Here is a 19,049-nt window from a genome sequence, read left to right as displayed (position 1 = left end):
TCATTTTACCACTGTATAGAAATAATTGTAAAATTATAGTCATTATTTTCTCTAGTTGCAGCATATAGAGTAGACACTGACTACAAAAACTTGGTTTTAGTTTAAATGTGAAAGTAAATACATTAATATGATGTAATCCAATTATGACTTATGTATTTTGCCTATGGATTTTATTGTGTGGATTTCATAAAATCTTCAGAGTAAAATTTACTGGTAAGTAACATATATATCTGTAGATTTTTTTTTATTTCTGTTTTGAGGCCACATCTGGCGGCACTCTGGGATACTCCTGGCTCTGCACTCAGAAACCTCTGTTTTGTGTATTTTTTTAATTATTATTTGAGAGGAAGAGATTGAGACACAAGTGTGTGCTCAGTTAACCCTGGCTCTGGCCTTAGGTATCATTACTGGCAAGCTCGGGGAACCAAAACAAGTTCAACTATGTGCAAGATAAAGACTCTATATATGCTATAGTATCACTCCAGCCCCCAAGACTTTTCATAAAAATAAATATTGACTAAGTGATAAAAATTGCATAATATACACAAAGTGAGTGGTCATATTAGAATATCTAAACATTTTTATGTGGCTTAGGTGTTCAAATATGCTTAATAAAGGGCTCTTATATAGTTTCATAGTGAATAAAGGAATTTAATATACATTAGAACTTAAAATATACTTTCAAAGAGTTCATGAAAGGTTTTTAATAGATACATGCCAGGGATGATGACAGGGAGAAGTGAATATGCATGTAGAAAGAAAAGGTAAGAGTATATGGCTTTAAACCTCTATGTTCAGGAATTAAATCTTAAAAAATATAGTTCTTTTCAGTGTTTGTACATTCATTTATTATACTGAAATAGACATCTCGTTATGTTTCAAATAAACAAAAAAAGTTTTTTTATCATCTAAAAATAACTCTGTTTTCAAGCACTCTGTAATTCTGTTTATCATTTAGAATCATTTTAGAGGCATATAATTTGCATCAATAACATCAAGAGTACATTTTATTGCTTTGGTGTTCTAGTGCATTAAAATAAAAAATAATAATTTTCTTCATAGATAAAAATAATGTTTTTGTAAGTTTATTTTATTGCAAAATAGCTATAAACGCAAAGACAATAAAGCATTATGCATATACTAAGGATAAATTCTTTAAAGCACCAAAAGGCAATTTTTGTTAGTAAAAACAAGTTATTTCTACTAGATAGAAAATAAACATAAAACATTATAGTACTTCAATTTAATATAGGGAGATTAAATTTTGCATCTTTCAATAAACTTTGTGATTGATAGAAAAATCTTAACTCAGTCATTGTATATGTGAAAAAAACCCACAAATATACTATGGCCATTCTTGTCACCAGTGTTAAATAAGGTAATTTTAAAAAGAATATTAAATGTTAAGTGTTTTTCTAGCAAAACACCAAAATCAAAATCCTATTTTTTTTTTTGTGAGGGCACACCGAGCAGTGCTAGGATATTACTCCTGACTCTACACTAAAAAATCGCTCCTGGCAGGTTTGGGGAACCATATGGGATGCCGGGGATCAAACCTACGAAAATACCAGGTAGGTAAACACTCTACCTGCTGTGCTATCGCTCCAGTCTTAAATCCCATCTTTTTATGTTTGACCAATTTATTTATGTCTTTTCTTCTAGTATTTATTGAACCAGGATAAAAACTGCTGAAACAAAAGTCTAGCACATTAATTCATCTTTTTGTTAATTGACTCATTCAGACAAGAGGAATTTATCTAATTTCTGAATATCATCCATAATACCAGAGATATTATCTAATACTGTGAATACCATTTACCTAACACATAAGTACCATTGTTTATTTATAAATATATAATTTTCACAAAATGATTTAAGATGAATATTTGCAAAGAGACTTTTGAAAAGGTTATTGATACAGAAGCTGAAAAGATGGAAAGAATAATTTTCTGGCACAAAAGAGAAAAGAGCTGGAAGTTATAGCTCACCTCATGAAGCTCACCGCAAACAGGGATGAGTTTTGAACTATCCTAATAATGAGAATGTATGAGGGAAATGAAAGCAAGTCTAGAGTACAGGCGGGGGTTGGGTGGAGAGGAGGGAGATTTGGGACATTGGTGATGGGAATGTTGCACTGGTGATGGGTGGTGTTCTTTACATTACTGAAACCCAAATGCAATCATGTATGTAATAAAGTTGGTTAAATAAAAAAAAAGAATTGGTGGCTATAGAATAAAAAGTATAATAAATATATAATTTGAATTATATATATATATATATATATATATATATATATATATTTGGTTTTTCGGCCCACACCTGTTTGATGCTCAGGGGTTACTCCTGGCCAAGCACTCAGAAATTGCCCCTGGCTTTGGGGATCATATGGGACACCAAGGGATCGAACCGTGGTCCTTCCTTTGCTAGCGCTTGCAAGACAGACACCTTACCCTAGCACCACCTTGCCGGCCCCTGAATGATATTTTTAACAGCGAGGGATATGTAACATTTAGAGAAACATTGTGTTTCATTTATAATGTACATATATAAAAGTACAAATAATTACCTATTTGCAAATATTGTCTCTATTATATACTTGTCTCATTTCTAGGGCTACCTTGGGTCTTCATCTCATTCCTTTTCAATACAATGAGGTAGTATGTTCTATGAAAAAATACCTTAAAAAGTTTAGGGAGAAGCAGTATTATAAAAAAATTTTCATAGATATGAATATTAAAGAAAAATAATAATGCATAAAATTTAATATATATTCAAAGATTAAAGCTGAACATAGTACCGTAAGTCCCTTACAGTACCTCATTGCCTCAACAACCTGACATAGATGTTGTATTGAGACTTCCATGAATGTTCATGCACAATGAGATGCTCTGATATCAGTCTTTCCTTGACTTTCTTATTGGTGACTCAACATGGTAGAAGAAATAATGACCTGTAATAAGTTCCTAATTCTTTTTTTTAAATATATTTTTATTTAAACACTTGATTACATACATTATTGTGTTGTTTGGGTTTCAGTCATGTAAAGAACACCACCCATCACCAGTGCAACATTTCCATCACCAATGTCCCAAGTCTCCCTGTACAACACCCGCCTGTACTCTAGACAGGCTTTCTATTTTCTTCATACATTCTCATTATTAGGATAGTTCAAAATGTAGTTATTTCTCTAACAAAACTCATCCCTGTTTGTGGTGAGCTTTATGAGGTGAGCTGTAACTTCCAGCCCTTCTCTCTTTTGTGTCTGAAAATTATTATTACAAGAATGTCTTTCATTTTCCTTAAAAACGATAGGTGAGTGAGACCATTCTGCATTTTTTCTCTCTCTCTCTCTGACTTATTTCACTCAGCATAATAGATTCCATTTACATCCATGTATAGGAAAATTTCATGATTTCATCTTTCCTGACAGCTGCGTAATATTCCATTGTGCATATGTACCACAGTTTCTTAGCCGTTCGTCTGTTGAAGGGTATCTTGGTTGTTTCCAGAGTCTTGCTATGGTAAATAGTGCTGCAATGAATATAGGTGTTAGGAAGGGATTTTTGTATTGTATTTTTGTGTTCCTAGGGTATATTCCTACGAGTGGTATAGCTGGATAGTATGGGAGCTCAATTTCCAGTTTTTGGAGGAATCTCCATATTGCTTTCCATAAAGGTTGAACTATATGGCATTCCCACCAGCAGTGGATAAGAGTTCCTTTCTCTCCATGTCCCTGCCAACACTGCTTGTTCTCATTCTTTGTGATGTGTGCCAATCTCTGTGGTGTGAGGTGGTACCTCATAGTTGTTTTGATTTGCGTCTCCCTGATGATTAGTAATGTGGAGCAATTTTTCATGTGGCTTTTGGCCATTTGTATTTCTTCTTTGTCAAAGTGCCTGTCCATTTCTTCTTCCCATTTTTGGATGGGATTAGATTTCTTTTTTTCTTGTAAATTTCTGTCAGTGCCTTGTATATTTTGGAGATTAGCCCCTTATCTGATGGGTATTGGGTGAATAGTTTCTCCCACTCAGTGGGTGGCTCTTGTATCCTACATGCTATTTTGTTTGAGGAGCAGAAGCTTCTCAGCTTAATATATTCTCATCTGGTAATCTCTGCTTTCACTTGCTTGGAGAGTGCAGTTTCATCCTTGAAGATGCCTGTAGTCTCAATGCCATGGAGTGTTTTGCCTACATGTTGTTCTATATATCTTAAGATTTCTGGTCTGATATCGAGGTCTTTCATCCACTTGGATTTTACCTTTGTACATGAGGTTAACTGTGGGTCTAAGTTCACTTTTTTGCAAGTGGCTAGCCAGTTGTGCCAACACCACTTGTTGAAGAGGCTTTCTTTGCTCCATTTAGGAGTTCTTGCTCCTTTATCAAAAATTAGGTAATTGTATGTCTGGGGAACATTCTCAGAGTATTCAAGTCTATTCCACTGACCTAAGGTCCTGTCTTTATTCGAAAACCTGCTGTTTTGATAACTATTGCTTTGTAGTAAAGTTTAAATTTGGGGAAAGTAATTCCTCCCATGTTCTTTTTCCCAATGATTGCTTTAGCTATTCTAGGGTGTTTATTGTTCCAAACAAATTTCAAAAGTGCCTGATCCACTTCTTTGAAGAAAGCCATGGGTATCTTTAGAGGGATTGCATTAAATCTGTGCAATGCTTTGGGGAATATTGCCATTTTAATGATGTTAATCCTGCCAATCCATGAGCAGGGTATGTGTTTCCATTTCTGCGTGTCCTCTCTTATTTCCTGGAGCAGAGTTTTATAGTTTTCTTTGTATAGGTTCTTCACATTTTTACTCAAGTGGATTCCAAGATATTCACTATTGTGAATGGGGTTGTTTTTTTAATGTCCATTTCTTCCTTAATACTATTGGTGTATAGGATGACTGTTAATTTTTGTGTGTTAATTTTGTAGCCTGCCACCTTGCTATATGTGTCTATTGTTTCTAGAAGCTTTTTGGTAGAGTCTGTAGGGTTTTTTTAAGTAGAGTATCATATCATCTGCAAACAGCAAGAGCTTGACTTCTTCCTTTCCTATCTGAATTCCCTTGATATCTTTTGCTTGCCTAATTGCTATAGCAAGTAATTCCACTGCTATGTTGAATAGGAGTGGTGAGATAGGACAACCAAGTCTTGTGCCAGAATTTAAATGGAAAGATTTTAGTTTTTCTTCGTTGAGGATAATATTTGTCACTGGCTTATTGCAGATGGCCTTAACTATATTGAGAAAGGTTCCTTCCATTTCCATCTTCCTGAGAGTTTTGATCAAGAATGGGTGTTGGACCTTACCAATGCTTTCTCTGAATCTATTGATATGATCATGTGATTTTTATTTTTCTTGTTGTTGATGTTGTTTATTATGTTGATAGATTTACGGATGTTAAACCATCCCTGCATTCCTGGGATGAAACCTACTTGGTCATAGTGGATGATCTTCTTAATGAGCTACTCAATCCTATTTGCCAGGATTTTGTTGAGGATCTTTGCCTCTGTGTTCATCAGCGATATTGCTCTGTACTTTTCTTTTTTGGTAACATCTCTATCTGGTTTAGTTATCAAGGTGATGTTGGCTTCATAAAAGCTATTTCGAAGTGTTCCTGTTTCTTCGATTTTATGAAAGAGTCTTGCCAGGATTGGTAGTAGTTCCTCTTGAAAGGTTTGAAAGAATTTATTAGTGAATCCATCTGGGCCTGGGCTTTTGTTTTTGGACATACATTTGATTACTGTCGTAATTTCTTCAGTAGTGATGGGGTTGTTTAGATATGTTACATCCTCTTCATTCAATTGTGGAAGATTATAAGAGTCCAAGAATTTATCTGCTTCCTCCAGGTTTTCATTTTTGTGGCATAGGGTTTCTCAAAGTAGTTTCTGATTACCCTTTGAATCTCTGCCATATCAGTAGTGATCTCTCCTTTTTCATTCCTAATACGAGTTATCAAGTTTCTCTCTCTCTCTTTCTTTGTTAGTTTTGCCAGTGGTCTATCAATCTAGTTTATTTTTTTGAAGAACCAATTTCTGCTTTCATTGATCTTTCAGATTGATTTTTGTGTTTCCACTTCATTGATTTCTGCTCTCAGCTTTGTTATTTCCTTCTGTCTCCCTACTTTTGGTTCCTTTTGTTGAGCACTTTCTAATTCTATGAGTTGTGTCATTAAGCTATTCAGGTATGCCCCTTCTTCTTTCTTGGTGTGTGCTTGCAAAGCTATAAAGTTTTCTCACAGCTTTTGCTGTGTCCCATAGTTCTGATAGTTTGTGTCTCTATTGTCTTTTGTTTCCAGGAAGGTTTTGATTTTTTCTTTGATTTCATCTCTGACCCACTGGTTATTCAGTATTAGGCTGTTTAACTTCTAGGTATTAAAATTTTTCTTCTGTGTCCCTTTGTATTTCACATATAATTTCAGGGCCGTGTGGTCAGCGAAGATAGTCTGCAAAAATTTCTATCCTCTTGATATGATGGAGGTATGTTTTGTGTGCTAGCATGTAGTCTATCCTGGAGAATGTCCCATGTACATTAGAGAAGAATGTGTATCCAGATTTCTGGGGGCGGAGTGTCCTATATATATCTACTAGGCCTCTTTTTTCCATTTTTCTTTTCAGGTCTATTACATTCTTGTTGGGGTTTGGCCTTTTTGACCTATCAAGTGTTGACAATGTCGTGTTGAGGTTTCCCACAATTATTGTGTTGTTATTGATACTATTTTTCAAATTTGTCAACAATTGTATTAAATATTTTGCTGGCCCATCATTCGATGCATATATATTTTGGAGAGTGATTTCTTCCTGCTGTACAAATCCCTTGATTAATACAAAATGTCCATCTTTGACCCTATAACTTTCCTGAGTATAAAGTTTGCATCATCTGATATTAGTATGGCCACTCCAGCTTTTTTATGGGTGTTATTTTCTTGGATGATTTTTCTCCAGCCTTTTATTTTGAGTCTGTGCTTGTTCTGACTATTCAGGTGTGTTTCTTGTAGACAGCAGAAGGTTGGGTTGAGTTTTTTGATTCATTTAGCCACGTTGTTATGACTATTCAGGTGCATTTCTTGTAGGCAGCAGAAGGTTGGATTGAGTTTTTTGATCCATTTAGTCACTCCGTGTCCCTTAACTGGTGCATTTAGTCCATTGACATTAAGAGAAAGAAAATTCCTGGGATTTATTGCCATTTTTCTTTCAAAGTTTGGTGTCTCTGTTGGTCAGTCTTGTCTTAAAGTAGGTCTTTCAGTATTTCTTTTAAGACTGGTTTTGAGTCTGTAAAGTTTCTGAGCTGTTGTTTGTCTGTGAAACCATGTATTCTTCTTTCAAATCTGAAAGTGAGTTTTGCTGGGTGCAGTATTCTAGGTGAAGCATTTATTTCATTGAGTTTTGTCACTATATCCCACCACTGCCTTCTGGCCTTTAGTATTTCTTGTGACAGGTTTGCGGTAAATTCAAGGATGTTCCCTTGAATGTAATTTCTTTTTTTGTTCTTGCTGCATTCAGAATTCTGTCTCTATCTATGGGGTTTGTCATTGTGACTAGGAAGTGTCTTGGGGTGTTTTTCTGGGGTTTCTTTTAGTTGGTACTCTTCAGGCATGTAGGATTTGATCGCATGTATTTATTAGCTCTGGTAGTTTCTCTTTAATGATGTTCTTAACCGTTGATTCTTCCTGGATATTTTCTTCCTGGGTCTCTGGGACTCCAATGATTCTTAAGCTGTTTCTGTTGAGCTTATCATAGACTTCTATTTTCATCTGTTTCCATTCTTTGAGTAATTTTTCCGTTGTTTAATCATTTGCTTTAAGGCTTTTTTCCCAGTGTCTTCTGCTGTATGGAGTTATTATTCATCTCATCTTCCAGTGTACTAATTCTATCCTCAGCTGCTTTTAACCCATGGGAAAGCTCATCCATGTTTTTCTTCAATTCATCTACTGAGTATTTTAGACCTGTTATTTGACCTGAAATTTCAGTTTGGAGTTTTCTCATTTCTATCTTTATATTCTCTTGGTTCTTATTAGTGTTCTCTTCTATACTTTCTTTGAGTTCTTCGAACATCTTCCATATTTTGACTCTAAACTCCTTATCTGAGAGACTGACTAGTAGGTTGGCCATGTTTTGGTCATCTGAGTTGCCGTCTTCATTCTCTATGTCTGGTGCTGGCCTGCATTGTTTCCCCATCATCACACTTGTATTGTGGGTTTTTCTACATGTAGTGGTTGTATTCATTGGCTAAATGATGTGCTCAGCTGAGTAGCTCCTCTGGCTCCTCCCTTTCTGGGCATGTAAACTCACCTCCAGGAAAGGCTAGCCATCCGCAGATGAGCCACACACATGATGAAATCAGGCCAAAAATGCAGCACAGCACAGAGGACAGGCAGATAGGGGTGCTGATATCTGAGTTCCAGCAGAGTTCAGGGGCTTCCCCTTTCTGGGTTTGTAAACTCACCTCCAGGGAAGGCTAGCCATCCACAGATGAGCTACACACAGGATGAAATCAGGCCAAAAATGCAGCACAGCACAGAGGACAGGCAGATAGGGGTGCTGGCATCTGAGTTCCAGCAGAGTTCCTAATTTCTATCATGAGAATCTGTACATAATGTGAAATTATATTTTTAAGAATGATATTTGTCCTGGTTCTGGCAAAGTTCTATGAATAAAGGGATGTCCCTTACGTACAGCAAAATTCAATTTTATCACTATATCCTACATTGTACCCCAAGGACTAAATTCTGAGTGCAGAGCTATTACTAACCCCTGAACATACTGGCTATATCTCTCAAAGCAAACAAACAAATAAATAAATAAATAAATAAATAAGTAGATAAATAACAACAGCAAGAAGATGAAGAACAACAGCAACAACAAGAGTGGGGAGGAGGAGGAGGAGGAGGAGAAGAAGAAGAAGAAGAAGAAGAAGAAGAAGAAGAAGAAGAAGAAGAAGAAGAAGAAGAAGAAGAAGAAGAAGAAGAAGAAGAAGAAGAAGAAGAAGAATGAGGAGGAGGAGGTGGAGAAGGTGGAGTAGGAGGTGGAGGAGGTGGAGGAGGCGGTGGAAGAAGAGGTGGAGGAGGTGGAGGATGAAAAGGAAAAGGAAAAGGAAAGAAGGAGGAGGAGGAAGAGAAAGAGGAGGAAAGGGAGGAGGAGAAAGAGAAGGAGAAGAGGAAGGAGAAGAAGGAGAAAAACAAGGAGGAGGAGGAAGACGATGATAAGGACAAGAAGAAAAAGAAGAATGATAATGGATATTTTCTCAAGAATGCAAATAAATACTATAAAACAATTAAATTTAAAATAAACTCTATTCACTCTTAAAATTAATTTCTATATTTAAAAAAGTTATTTCTAAATTTCTACTTTATATTGTGACTTTGATACTGATAAGGAAACTAGTCAGATTAGTAAATAATATATTAAATTATATTTATTGAGTTCTGCAAATATCAAAGTTCTGCATATATTCTCAGTTGAGCACAAAAATTCTTAAAATTAGCTTGTATATAATAAATAAGAATTATGTGATGTGGAAAAACTGTTGTTGAGATAGGAAATTTGGTTTATTTTATGAATCCCAGACTATGCATATGACATTTCTAGAGTTTCCATAATGCATGAACACAACCTGTGAACTTAGAATCATCAAAAATTCATTCCACTACAGATTCAGTGGCCAGGGTTGTAACAAAGTTGTATTTTCTTTGGAAGCATCTGTGGAGACTAGATTTCTTTTCCAAATTCAGATGAATATGAGCATGTCTTAGTTTCCTTGGCTCTTCCCACATCATATTACTTTCTACCTCCTCTTTAGAGAACATTTTTCTCTGAATGTTTCATCTGCTTTATGCTACTTGTATTTATCTTTGAAGTTTAGCTTTTTTGTCCATTATGATCTCAATTGAATTTGTTCTGGTGCCATTCCCCATGGTGCCCATAGCTTATTACTGATTCTGTGCTCAGAAAGCACTCCTAAATCTATTTAGGGGATCATGTGTTATTCTAGGAATTGAACTTGGGCCATACACATGCAAAGACTGCTTATTCTTCATTTAGATATTTTTTTATTAAAAATATTTCTCCAATTAAGCTTTTAGGTATATGTGCCATGACTAAAACAAGGGTATACTCTACTAGAGGACACTATATAAACATGAGATTACTAATGTTTCAAAACTATTTACAAAAGACTATTGGGAAAATAGAAGAAATTAAAAAATATATAGTATTATAAATAAAAATATATTATTTAAATAAAATTTTGTATAGTAACTTTGGTTTAATTTGTAATATACCCTCCCAAAAATTCACATTAAAAGTTTAATTGAAACAAATATATTCAATAGATGTAAAGTCTTATTTTAACTAATGTACACATATTATCCAAATATGTAAGAATTATATGATTACAAGTAAGATATCAAAACACAAGCAAATACTGATTATCTCTAAACTATAAACAGAGAATAGATTTTCTTCTAGAATTAAGATACATAAAGAGTGCATCTTTGCAGACATCTCAATATTACAAATTAAACTAAAATTACTATACTAAAAGATATTATAAAAACTAATATATTTATATTTATACATTAATTGAAGTTAAATAAAGCTACTGAAATTATGACACTATACTTCACATTGATTGTATATTTTGTCTAGTTCAGGGTAGTACAGATTAGTACAACTGTCACTAATATCTGTCAGATTGGGGTTGGCAAGGCGGTGCTAGAGGTAAGTTGTTTGCCTTGAAAGCGCTAGCCAAGGAAGGACTGTGGTTCGATCCCCCAGTGTCCCATTTGGTTCCCCCAAGCCAGGGGTGATTTCTGAGCACTTAGCCAGGAGTAACCCCTGAGCATCAAACGGGTGTGCCCCCCAAAACAAAACAAAAAAAAGTATCTGTCATATTATAGTGCCACCATCATGTGAACTAAGTTATAGAATTTAGAAATACTATTATAATTTTTTTTAAATTTTGTCCACATATTCTACAGTAGTTGCTATGTATTTACATATGTGGAGAAAAAGAAACCTCTATTTTGCTATTAATGGGAAAGTAAATTGATCTATCATATTGGGAAGCAGTAAAAAGATTTATCAAAATATTAAAATCTATATGTAGCATAAATTAAAGCAATATTATCTTAGTATCTATCCCAAGGACACAAAATCACTCATTGAAACCAACAATTTCACCCACTTGTTCACTGCAGCACTGCTTACAAAAACTAAATAAGGAAGTAATTCAAAGTTTTAAAAAAAAGGAGTGATAAATCAGATATGTATAATTAAATACTATTTATCTATATGAAAAGGCTAAACAAGGCCTGAGTTGTAGCAGAGTGGGAAGGCATTTGACTTGCATGCGGCTGACACAAGATGGACCTGAGTTCAATGTCTGGCATCTCATATGGTCCCATGAGCCCGCCAAGAGTGATTTCTGTACACTAAGCCAGGACTAATGCCTGAGTGCAGCCAGGTGTGACCCCAAAAGAAAAAAAAAAGAAAAGGTCAGACAGATATTTTGCTACCATATAAATGGAACTATAGGGTCTCATTAGATAATAAAATAAATAACTGCAAATGAGAAAAAATAAAACAACAGATACCAGAGGGTCTCATTCATAGGTGCCATGAAGAAAAAAAAATAAATAAAATATGTTCGATTAAAAACCTACAACCTAGGACAATAGAATGGAAGTTACCTAAGTTGGAAAAGTGGAGTAAAATGAAAGATTTCAATGAACTCTTTAAATTTGAAAATAATTGATATTTTGGTAGTGAGCATGATGTGCTAACATTGTATCAAAAATATAAACATTTGCATTTGTCTATAAAATAATTCTACCACATGAGTTGGTACTTAGAAATTAAAGTATATTTCAGACTTCTGACTTTCAGAAATAAAGGTAGATCTTCTGGTTTTGCATAAAGACATTGGTGACATTTTGTTATGGGAACAATGAGAAGCTGATATAAAGTTTTATTGGTCCAAAGCAATAATAATACAGTGGATAAGACATGTGTTTTAGGTGAGATTGACCTAAATTCAATCCCTTATAATATATAAGGCCCCCAACACTGAGCAGATACCATGTCACTGAGCACAGAGTCAGAGCTAACCCTGACGATTTATTTGTGTGGTCGTCCCAACAAAACCCAAAGCAAAATAAAACACAATTTCAAAACTAGGTGCCATATACTATTGTCACATATTGTTTTCCATTCTGATGGTAGGAAGGATGACTGCCTATCTGTGCTTGGGACTTAACCCTGGCTTTTACTCAAGGTTTGCCAGGTGGTACTTAGGAAACTACATGCAATGCTGGGTGTGAAAAATGGTTGGCTGCATTTCAAGCAAGTATACTTACCCTATATACTCTGAACCTGTTATTTTTTTCTACAGTATATTAGGCTGGAGATGTAGCTCAATAGGTGTAGATTAGTCTTTCATGTGGTTCCATATGTTTAATCCATGCACCTCACACACATTGACACAAAATTGTATCTATTTAATTTTTAGCATCTAATTGTTAAATCTTATCTTATATATTCATTATTCAGTTTAATGTAAGCATCCCCACCATTCCAAATATAAAAACTCTGGGAAGTCACCATCCAGTCTAGTGAATCACTATTCAAATATTTACACTCATGTATTTCTTTTTATGGTAAACAAGTAAACATCTGAGCAGAACCCAATGCTGTATTTCTTTTCTCAGTCTAGCCTCCAATATAAATTTAAAACATTACATGTTTTATTTTTACATGTATCTGTGGCATGATAATATGAAAAAAATCAGTTGTGCTATTTTCAAGATAAAAAAAGATGAAAACCAAAGATTAAATTACACTGTTGGAAGTAATACCGCTATTTGTGAATTGCGGTTTCTCCTCTTATCAGTGAAAGCATCACAATATCTATTTTGAGAAAATGGCTGTGTGATTTGCACATTATGGATGTGCTCATAAGCACTTAGTTGCCTGTACTAAGTGGCCACAATGTCATAATAATTAAAAGTTAATTTAATAGTAGCATTTGGAATTAGAATAAATAGAATATGGAAAGTCATGAAAAGCACTTGGACTTCTGCATTAGTGAATGTTTTTAAATGTTCTTTCTTAGCTCCATTGAAATAATAATTTAGTTTTACACTCTAGTGGTTTGGGGCTTGATGCTATAAGAGCTCTGCCTAATATAAATTGCATAAATCACACAAAATGTCCCAGAACATCATGCTCTGTGGCTTATGAGAACCATATTGTTCTGCATTTTTCAAAAAGAAATTGAGCTCTAGCTGTTTAATCAAAGAACATAGCCAGCAGTCCCTTGCTATTAATTCCTATCATATGTACTCTAGCTGACGCTGTCACTGGTAAATTATGGCTTGTTATAATATATTTTAAAATTAATATGACCTTGAAATAATATATATATATATATATATTTGTTTGTTTGTTTTTCCCTGTCAGAATTAACATGCTGCTCACAGTCAAATCTTCTATCTTGCTTTAAAAAAGTCTTGGCAATGCAGGATTGTGCTTTGAACAAACCACTGTTTTTAAAGAGCCTGTGTCTCATGTGTTGATCCTAGGCAATGATAAAGTGGAGACTGAATGCCCATTTGTTAAGACAATTTTCTATTCAAGTGTTTCTTGTAAAAAAATAATTTGTTCTTTATGTGTTCTCTTCCTCTCTCCGTCTCTCTCTTTAAATTTTTAGTACCAGGGTTCCATTTTTCACCCTAATTTACTCAATTCTCCCTCCTCTTTAGAAGAAAGTAAGACTGCTGCTATTGTCACATAAATTCTCTTTGCTGGCCGAACATCTAATTAATTCCAGAAGGAAACCTCTTTCCATTAAGTAATGGCCTGTATGTGGTCGGCATAATTCTAGGTCTCTCGGCAGGGAGAAGAGAAAGGTAAGAACAAATTCCAAAGAGCTGTCACTGAATGAGCAGGTTTACTGGGAAAGATGGGAAGGGGAAATTGTTAGGCAGACAATGTTTCTTCTCTGACACCTGCTTCAATAATTACTCAGAGCAAAGTCTCCACCATGGTGAGAGTCAATCTCCCTCTAATTTATTAATAGAGAGAAAATCAAGGTATTACTAATGGGCAGTAATAATGTTTTCCTTAGTTTAATGCCATGGAGACCTTGAGAAGACAGATTATTCTTGTATTTAACAGGCATTCATATATTAAGAATAAGAAAGAAAATATGAGAAAAAGAAGAACCCATGACAAAAAATATTAATGATACATTTAGTACCCACATTTTTGTTATTGTATCTTTGCTTTGCAACATTAACACTTTTCATATAAAATATTAAGATTACTTTTTATTTACTCCATTTCTCTTATTTAGTTCAAAATAAACCAGTACTATTTTATTTGACATATTTCAAAATCTTTTTATGCATTCTCTTTTGTGTTGACTGCTCTCCAGTGTAATAGAAAGAAGTAAGAAACTTTAGTCACAGAGCTTGGAGGAGGAAGAATAATAAATGGACAAAACACTTGACTTGCACCTCACCCTGAGTTTTATACCTGACACATCTTATGGACTAAGACTAAAGTGCCAATGATTGTTTGCCAAACACCTGAAATCAATAAAATAAACTTCAAGTAGATAAAAATAAATGCTCATCAATATTAAAATTATAATAAATTATAAAAAAATTATTTATAAATTTATAAATACGATGATAGTCAAGATTTACCAACAGATCAAGAGGGAAATAAAGGTATCCAATATCTCACTATTTGCTTCATAACCTTTCACAATCAGTTTTACTTTACCATAGTAGTGCATGTCCTAAAAATGATGAACCTATATTTTGATATCGTTGTCATCTTAAATGTATGCATATATATACTCTGGTTTCTCTTCAGATCATATAAGTCTTTTGCCTTTTTAAATGTATGCATGCATTATGATCTACTTTTTATTCTTTTAAGGAACTACAACTTACAAAGTTAATGATAGTTTAGTGTTAAACATATAATGATATAGCATCAATCCCACCACTACTGTCAACTTCCCTTCATCAATGTTTCCAAGTTCTCTCTCCCACAACCAGCCCAAGCCTGCCACATTTACACATATGTTCACACATATGTTTTAAAGTTCATCTAGTTTGTATTCCATTGTTTCATGGTGTTGTCTTTATGATTTAGATATACAGCTATATCACTCCTTAACATTGCTGAAATTTGGGATGTCAAAACCAACAAACAAAAACAGAAACAAAAACAAAACAGCAGATTAGAATCTACATTAATGGCATATATCTATGGGTCTAAACTTATGTATAATAATTTCACTCATGGAAAATAGCTTCACTGCCCTAAAAATCAAATGTATTCCACTTATTTTTCTTATAATCTTTAGGAATTACAAATAGCTGTATTTCCTCCAGAGCTTTGCTTTTTCAAAATGTCTTTTCTGTGCCTATATACTTCAGTAATTCATTTCCTCACGAAGTTAGATATGTGTATTTAAATTACTTTATGAGCATTACAATTTAAAAACATTTTTATTGTGTTGAGTCCATTGAAGGAGCCCAGGGTTTATCCATTTACCTTCTGAATGGCAGTTTAGTTGCATCCAAATTTCTACAATTTCAAATAAAGCTGATAAACATAAGTTCTCATGCTTTTGTGTGGGCAAACATTTTCATTACCTTTGGATGAATACCTAGGATTGCAATTGGGAGATATTATGATAAGACTATTTAGCCTTTTAAGAAATGCCAAGCTGCCTTTCAAGGTAACTTTCTAACCTGGTCTAAGTCTGATGTCATTTCACGTATTTTCCAATATTTGAGAACACCGAGTGATTAGTGTTTTAACTTTTTACATTCTAATAAGAGTATAAAAACATCTCATATTGTTTTAATTTTTATTTCCCTAATGGCATGGCATACAATCTTTAGTTCTTTTCTTATCTATTTCATTAATAATTAGAATTATGTGGAAGAAACATGTTATGTCATACTTCATTCATTTCTGTTTTTATCTTTTGTTTCCTTAATAATTAAAACTATGTGGAAGGTGTCAGAAGGTTATAGGTAGTACGGCTCTTTCATTGTGCAGGGCTGAACTGTGTTCAATCCTGGTACATTTATGGTCTCCAGAGCCTTTCCGGAGTGATTCCTGAGTTCAGAGCTAGGGGAAAAATCTGAGTATGGCCAGGTATAGCTCAAAACTTTTAAAAAATTATGAAAGATAATGTTTGCAACCCCATACTATGGCTTTCCTGTGATTAAACAATGAACTTTTTTTTTCTAAATCAATCTGGCAGGGAATGAACTCAGTGTCTCATAAATGCAAACCGAGTACTCTACCCATTTGCTACATCTCTAAAATATCTCTAAATTTTGTGCTTTCAGTAACAATATTATGCTATTAAAATATTTAGAACTCATGCATACTGTTGGTAGTATCCTGGAAGACATATGTATTGTTATTCTGCAATTTGGACAAATATTTCTCCTGTTTTCTGCACCTCATTTTTGTTGGGGGGGCACACCAGACAGGGCTCAGGGTTACTCCTGACTCTGAGCTCAGAAATCACTCCTGGCAGGCTTGGGGGCCATATGAAATGCCAGGGATCAAAACTGGGTCTGTCTGGGATCAACAGAGTGCAAGGCAAATGCCCTACCGAAGTTCTATTGCTCTGGCTTCTCTGAACCTCATTTTTAATTCTCCTTTCAGTTGTGTGAACAACTCTATATTCTTTTCAATCATTAACCCATTTTTAAGGTTACAATGATATTTTATTTGTTTATTTTAAGAGAATAAAATCATTTAAGCTAGTTATGTAATTTAGTGGTGCTAGAGGAAAAAAACACTAGTCTTTAGGTATCCTAAGACAACTGCTCAGCAAATATTTCAGAGTATATTAGATATCTAATGATCCACAATTGAAGACTACTCCTTTTAGAAACATAAGTATTTCATCAAATAGTAAAATATGATAAACTTTACATTTTATTTTTTCTGTTGGGATACATAGGAACACTTCACAATTTCTATAAAATCACAAAGATTGTTATGCACATTACTATTAGGAAAGCAGCCATCAGACAGTATAAAGAAGTCAAATGACCTAAATTTTTTCAAATATGATTATTCTTTACCCACATTTTTTGGGGGTTGGGAACTTCTAGAGGGTTCTGGGAACAAACTTGTTATCAGGTTACAGTGTTCTATAAGGCAAGCAACTTTGAACACTGATCATAACTTCCTCCCCATCTACATCAACTTATGACTTTTCAAAGTCTTGCATATTATCTTTGTCCACAGAAGGTGACTAAAACATCTCTTACCACATTAATTAATAAAGCTTCAGCATATCTGGAGTTTTTATTTCTTAAGAGAAACAGAGGAGTAGAACATGAGACTTTCAGTCTTTTCATTCCACAGGGAAGAAGAGGCAAGTGATTAATAACCAATGTTTCAAGCATTATTATTTATTTAATAAATTTTACAAAAAGACAGAGTTTTTTTTAGAATGCTTTCAGATTAGTGGTAGACATTTGGAGCTTTGAGAAGCATGATGGGCTTAGAGTGGGAATGGAACCATCATACCATTTTCCCACCTAGCTTCACTTCCAATTTGATGTTCTTTTGTTATATCTTTTCTTATAAATTAGTGATCTAAGCAAAAATGTGCTTGCTGAGTTCTGTGATTTATATAAGAAAATAAATCAAACCTGAAAACAACGTTCTAGAAATTTCTGACAGCTAAATTAATCAGGAGCACAGAATAGAATCCAAGTCTGCTGTAGACAATTGAAATCTAGAGAGAAGATCATGTAGATATTCAATCCCATAATCAGTTGGTCAAAAACTTCCCTAACAGCCTAGATTTATGATTGGTATTTGAATTATAGGATGAGCTGTTATAGTGTAAATTTAATACTATCTCAGGGTCAGATTCAGTTTAAAATTTTAGAACCTACTAAGAATTGCCTGTTGGTGGTCATGCTTGGAAGGTTCCATATGCACACTGCAGCTGAGTTTTAGGCTACCAATACAGTTATTTAAAATAGTTGATTCAGTATATAAATATATAATTAGAGTCTGAGCAATGACATTTCGATTCACCATTCATAATATTGTAAGAACTTCATAGAATTGCAGGTTACATTATAAAATGAAAGTAAAATGTACACATATTATCTGGAAATAGGAAGTATTAAGTAATATTACACGTAAATTATGGATGTATCTGCATTTAGCTGGAAATCATCCATGACATTATGGGCAAAATAAATTTTGCTATCTGTAAGTTAATGGAAGATCTGATTTCTGTGAGGCATACACTAAGCATTATATTTTTACTTGTTGATTTAATAAAGAAGTGCTATTTACATTTATATTTTCATTTCAAAGTTTCAGCCAAAGGTAAATTTTATTCTGGAAGGAACAAAGATTTTAGTTTGTGCAAATATCAACTCATCTCCTCATATTTTTATTTTTAAAGACAGAGGAACAGTGGAAACATTTTAAAATTTGCTAAAGAAACGATCAGTGCCAGACACCAGACATTTCTTTACTGATCATTTCACAGGCAGTTCAGGAAAGTTGAATATGGGAAAATAATTCACGTAAGTGAGCATGTGTTTCAAAGCAAGGTCCCTAAAGACAGCTCTGTTGGCTTCAAATTCAAGCTCCATCATATCTCAGTTCATTAATTCTGTCAGCTTGAAAAAGTCACTTATCCTTTCTTGACTCTCATCAAACAAGCAACATTTTTTTCTTCATTTTTTTGTCGACAAATACAAGTTATATCTTATATCTCTTGCCATTTTTCTGGTATTCACTCCTGAATAATCATGTTCTCATAGAAATATAAGATACCAAAGTCTTGAGTTTTTGACATTTTGAATAAACTTCCTTTTTTGTTAATCAAAATATGGTCATATGAGTTCTAATTTGTCATAAACACCTTTAGAAGTTTCTCATGTATGCTTGCTTTACAGAACTTTCTTCTGAGGTGCATATAGTCCTTTATTTAATAATCTCCTAGAAATGTTCATTTGTTGAACTTAGCAAATTAAATCAT

Source organism: Suncus etruscus, chromosome 8 (assembly GCF_024139225.1).
Source record: "Suncus etruscus isolate mSunEtr1 chromosome 8, mSunEtr1.pri.cur, whole genome shotgun sequence".
In the NCBI taxonomy this organism is placed as follows: Eukaryota; Metazoa; Chordata; class Mammalia; order Eulipotyphla; family Soricidae; genus Suncus; species Suncus etruscus.
Note: the sequence above shows the minus strand (reverse complement) of the source record.